Here is a 6,000-nt window from a genome sequence, read left to right as displayed (position 1 = left end):
CTAGATGTCTTGTGAAATCCACAGTCTTCACACCTGGCAGGCAATTTACCATAATGTTCTCCTGGTCACCACAACCCTAACTACCTATATTTCTAATAATCTGATCCACATTATCTGGTTTGTCTCAATAACTGGAGTTGCCTCCCCCAGTTGGGTATCCTGAGTGCAAGAGGACACCATGACATCATCTGGAAGGAGGGTTCCAAATATGGGATTTTGGATGTTCTTCCATGAGATATGGGATGGGACCGTTCTGCTGTGTCCCTGAAAGTCTTACCTGTTTACCTGCTTCCTTTAGCTCCTCCAGTTCAGCCACTCTAGCGTCAAGAGCCTGTACCTGGTTTCTGAGGGCCAGGAGCTGCTTGCACTGAATGCACACATGGCACCTTCAGAGCAATAAACTGGACAGCCCCACTCTGCTGCTGGACTTTTGACTCTTGAACGGCCTTTTTGGGGGGTAGGGGTGGGAGGGGTGATGGTTATTGGCCTAAGTTTAGAGTATGTTTGTTAGGTATCTGCCTCATACTCCCTCAAAACTCTGTTTGCTGCTCCCATTTGCTAGCTCCTCTGGTTGCTAAGAAACTTGCGTTTTAAACCCATTCGCCCTGAGTTAGTCCTGCTCCCTTGTCAACGGAGTCCAAAGGGGGTTACCATCAAAGGATAGCAGGCTTGACCCTCATTAGTAAGCTCCCAGCCCAGCCGGCCCCTTGGCTCAGCATACAGCCCCCAAAAATCGATCACACTATAATCTTAAATCAAGCAAGCACACAGCAAGCAAGCACACAAAAGACAAAAACTCATCCCAAGGATCACATAGTCTTGCCTCCTTCATCTGAGAACACCCTTGCAAAACTCTCATTTGCTGCTGTTTGCTAGTTGTGGTTAGCCATGAGTTCCCCCAGCTCGCTCACACTTCTGATTGATGGGATGGTGCCTAGGAAGACAACTTTCATCGCCAGGTGGGACATGGAACAGGTGGCTATTGTCCAAAAGGAGATCTGTTAAGTACTGACAGGACAAGATGGAGATCCCATTCTGGTGTTAATTTCACCACTGGTGAGAAGGTTCTAATGAGCCCCTTTCAGGATGAGTTGTTGGATGAGTGAAGGTAGTATGGCACTCGATTGGAGGACTGAAGGATGAAAGGCACTGATTGCTACAAGATGGATCTACTGTCTAAAAGGTGAGTAGAGTAGTCTAAAATGACAGGAATGCCAAAGGATTATGGAGATAACTAGTGCTGTTGTGACCAAGAGAAGGGCTTCCATTTTGCTTTGGTTGAGAATGGAATGGACTGCCACCCATCCAAATATCAGATCATGAGTTGCAGAGAGGTTGTGCAGGGATGCCTAGTTACACCATTATGTTGTCAGTAGAGCTGGAAATGGTCAAATGCTGCTTGGAGGATGGGTTGAGAACTTCAGGAAATCCAAGATCCAGAACTGTCTCCGGCCAGTTGGGTGTGATGAGGATGACCTGAGCCTTATTGTGATGAATCTTTAGCAGAACTTGTGGTATCAGTGGGATGGGAGAAAAGGCTGGGGTGGTCTGTCCAAGGTAGCAGAAGGGTATTGCCCTTCGAGCCCCAGCCCAGTGCTGCTCTGGAACAGTACACAAGGTGAATTTCTTGTTCGCCTATGAGATGACGAGGTCCCAAGAGAGTGTTCCCCACAGGGTGGAGTTCTTATTTAGGACAGAATTGTGAATTCGTGGTCTATAAGAAGACATTTTCTGAGATGGCTGCTAAAGGAGTTCTGCACACCTGCTAGGTATGCTGCCTTGAGCATTATGTGGTTTCTGATGCATCAACTCCATAGGTTAACTGCCTCTACACAAAGTAAGGGACCTTGTTCCTCTCTTTGTGTAAAAGACTGTCGTGTTATCAGATATTATCTAGATAGATCAGGATTGGATGAGTGGAAGGAACGTGTTGCAAGCTAGACAGATCACTTTTAATTCCACTAGGTTGATATGCATCCTGACCTCTCAAGGGGTCAAGGTGCCTAGTGCACTGTGATTGTCCACATGGGCTCCCCAATCCTCGAGTGTGAGAAAAGGAACCTTACTGGGTTTCCCCACCAGGCAACAGAAGCCAGGATCTTGGCCAGGACTGTTATTCAGCATTGATGTTGTCTTTGTCTAGTGAGCAGATGGCCTGAAACCAGGTTTATAGGCAGCAGAGGTGGCGCCCAGTAAACACTTATGTGGGTGCGTGAGGCCATGTTGCTTAGATGGGAAAGGCAGACCCTGTCTGTAGTCTGAGGGTGACCTGTTTTATTAAATTACTCATGGTGTAGAATTCTCTCCATCAGAAGGTAGGTTCTTGCCGAGTCCAGAGTTGCTGTTATGAAATTTATGGTCCTTGTGGGAATCAAAGTAGATTTTTGTTTGTTGATGCATACTGCCAGGAAGAGAAGAGGTGGAGTACGAATAAGGTTGTTGACTGGACTTCCCTGCCAGATCTGCCCATCAGCAGCCAGTTTTCGCGACACGGAAAGACATGGTGGCCTTCTCATCTGGGCCACCATTACCCTGTATCTAGTGTGAACAGGAGGACTCTGAAGTGATAAAGATCTTGCCCAAGGAAGAACCTGAGAAACATTATGTGGTATGGGTGAATGCTTAAGTGAAAGCAAGCATCTTCCATGTCAAGATCTGTGAACCATGTCGCCATCTTCCTGAGAGGAGATTATTGATGCCAATGTGACCATGCTGAATTTTAATTTTCAGATGAAGACATTTAGTTGGTGTAGGTCAAGAATCAGTCTCTATTCTCTGTTCTTTTCGGCAACTAAGAAAACTGGGCAGTAGAATCCCTTCCCTTGATGTTGAGGTGGCACTCGTTCTATGGCTCCTTGCTGGAGAAGAGAGTCCACCTCCTGATGTAGAACTGCCTCATGAACTCGGTCCCTGAAAGGGGGCTGAGAAGCAGGTTTGTGGGTAGGAGGTAACAAACTCAATCGTATAGCCTGAGTGAACAGTTTCCAGCACCCACTTGTCTGTTATTGCCCTCCAATTGGGGATGCAATGAATAAAGTAGTCACCAAATACCCGGGGACAGGGTCAGAATAATGAGGCATCAACCCAGCAATGCGGACCTTGCATGTCTTGTCAAAAGAAATTCTTGGGCAGGAGGTTGGAATCAGCTGTGGTAGATCTTGAGGAAGCTGTGTACCTTGGTCTCTGTACCTTCTGCTGCTCCTGTGGTGGTTCGTGAGGGGGCTGTCTTGGCCTGTACACTTGTTTGTGATGCTCCCTGTGGGACAAGGGTATAGATGTCCAGACAGCAAAGTGTTGTTCTCAAGTCCTCAACAGAGTGAAGAGACTCAGTCTTTTCATTAAATAAGTTAACTTCATCAAAGGGCAGATCTTCAATGGTACTTTGCACCTCCCAAGAAAAACCCAAAAGACTGTAACCAGGATTCTCTCCTCATAACAACTGAAGTAGCCATCTTTCTGGAAGCAATATCAGCAGCATCTACTGCAGCATGAAGAAATGTTTTGGCCACAAAGTTTACCCTCATCAATTAGGTTCTGGAATTGGGCTCTATCCTGCTGAGGAAGTTTGTCCTTGAAGTCAAAAAACTTCCCTTAATTGGTGAAATCATATTTTGCTAAGAGGGCCAGGTTGTCAACAATTTGCAACTGAAAGCTTGTTGAAGAGAAAACTTCTCCCCCTAGGAGACTGAGGCATTTGGCACCCTTCTCCAAAGGTGTTCTCTTGGGGGTGCTGCAGCCCGGATCTCAGTGGCTGCTGAAGTTGGGTGCTGAATGTGCGAACAAAACCTGCTCCTTTAAGTGGAGTGAAGTAATGCTTCTCAGCTTTTTTGGGGGGGGGCAGTAGGGGAGGCAGGGAAGAAGAGTGCATGAGGCAGGAATGTGCTACACTACTCTGGCTGGATCCATAATGACTGTTGTCTGGGAGGGCCTCTTGACTTGGACCTGAGAGTTGCAAGATATCCAATAGCTGTGCTGAGACTCCTGAACCTGCTTGAGCTGCATCTGGCACTAAGACACCACTTTTTGTGAGAGTTCCTGATATTGCCTATGATCAGCAGCAGATGGGGTGACTGCTTAATCTAGGTAGGATGATGCAAAATGGCCACCGGAACCACTGGAACTGTCAGATCTGGCTCAGCTTCCTCCCCCTCACACTCCAATGGAGCTCTTTGGTGTTGGGTAGGAGATAGTAGATAAGGCTCATGCATGGATCAGGGTGCCAAGAGTAAGAGTCTCCTAGGGCCTCAGTAATGCCATTGCGAGAGGTCAACTGGTTGGGGGGGTAGACCCATGACATTAGGAACCATCGGTCCCTTGGAAAGTCATACTTTGACAGAGGACTGAATCCTGTTTTCCTGGAAATTCTGTCCATACTTGCCTCCCTTTGTAGATGCAGAGGTTCATATGTAGCCTCTCACTAATCTGATGTGAAGTTTGGTTCCTGATCAACCACTGGAAGTGTTGATACCGATGGACGGGTAGCTCAGGTTCATGTATGAGAGAGATTAACTCTGTACCCTCAAGATGGTTTCTTCCTCTGGTATGACGATCTCTCTAAATAAGGTTGGACCTGAGAGGAGAAGGGATTGAGGACACAAGAGTGAAAATATCCCCACGGGAGACATAGGTCTCAGACTACCACATAGTGTAGGGTGTTTTGGTGGTCAGGGCCCCTGGAGCCAACACTTCCCTAGTTAGAGTGGACATCAGATTTTTCTGAGACTTTGTTGGTGCAGAGTCTGATCTGGATGCTGAAGGTAGTGGATGCCTGTCTTTTGGTTTCTATGTTGACACCGAGATTGGTATCAACAGATCTGTACACCTGCATGCCACATTCTCCTGTAGAGGTGGTTTACCCAGGCCTAAGTCCTTGGGATGTGTGCAAGGACTCACCCAACTTCAATGGAGTTCGGGAGGGATCTCTTCAGGTCAGATTTTGAAGAGGGTCTTTGCCCCTGTGCTTGTGAAAGTGCCCCATACTCTCATGAGAACCCTTTGATTCTTTAGCCTTGCAGGTTGTAGCCTGAGCTCCTGAGTTTGTGCTCAGAGGAGTGCTGCCTGTTGATTGAGATTGGTGTACAGGAGGTCTCCCCAGTCTGGATGCAACTGTGGTCTCATGGTTTTTTCCCCATGAGGTTCTCTCTCAGTCTGAGTGCTCAACCCTCATGAATTTGGGGAAAGAGTGGCGGATGCTGCACGTAGCAGGAATGTGAGCCTTGCCAAGACGGTAAAGTCAGCATTGGTGTTAGTTACTCACTGAGAAGGAGTGGAGGGCAGGAAACAGTTCTTAAACCCTGGGACTGTGGGCATAGTCCTTGCCCTTGGAGGAGAATTTCTCCAACGTGGGGAAAAAAACCTAACTAAGCTACACTATACAAATAGTGCAACTCGAAAATAATATAGTTTTTAGTATTTGCACTATCTACAGACAGATAGACACAGGGACTGATTGATTGATTGAAGAAAACAATGGAAGAAGCTGTGGATGCAGAAGATTCCACCTCAGGCAATGTGGAAGGAATTGGAAAGGCATCGGTCCACACTGCCTCATACTTCCTCGGTTCAGAGCTTGAGAAGAGCAACTGTGTATGTGGACCAACAGACACTGCTTACTAAAAATATCCAGACTCAGATGCATGGTGCACACATGTACCATCACTCGAAGAGGTAGAATGCCTAACCAGTGCAGAATAATTTTTAATAGGAAGAAGTGCTAAAAATCTTGTAAGAATTACCAGTGAAAATATAAACTAGAACCTGCTACACTGAGACAAACGTTAATTAGATTGTATCATGGTAAAAGTAGGCCTTTTAATGCAAGTGAAGGCTTGACATTTTGTCATTTACCAAATTATGAAAAACATGTTGGGGAAGTTGGAATTTGGTAAAGATACATTTCTTTTTAAGACTTTGTTTACCAAATAAATGTTTTATCATTGTCTCTGTGTTGGAATGCAGACTTATTTTGAAAAAGCCAGACAAAATGCAGCCCTATATTGT

This window comes from Mauremys reevesii, linkage group 9 (assembly GCF_016161935.1).
Source record: "Mauremys reevesii isolate NIE-2019 linkage group 9, ASM1616193v1, whole genome shotgun sequence".
Lineage (NCBI taxonomy): Eukaryota > Metazoa > Chordata > Testudines > Geoemydidae > Mauremys > Mauremys reevesii.
Note: the sequence above shows the minus strand (reverse complement) of the source record.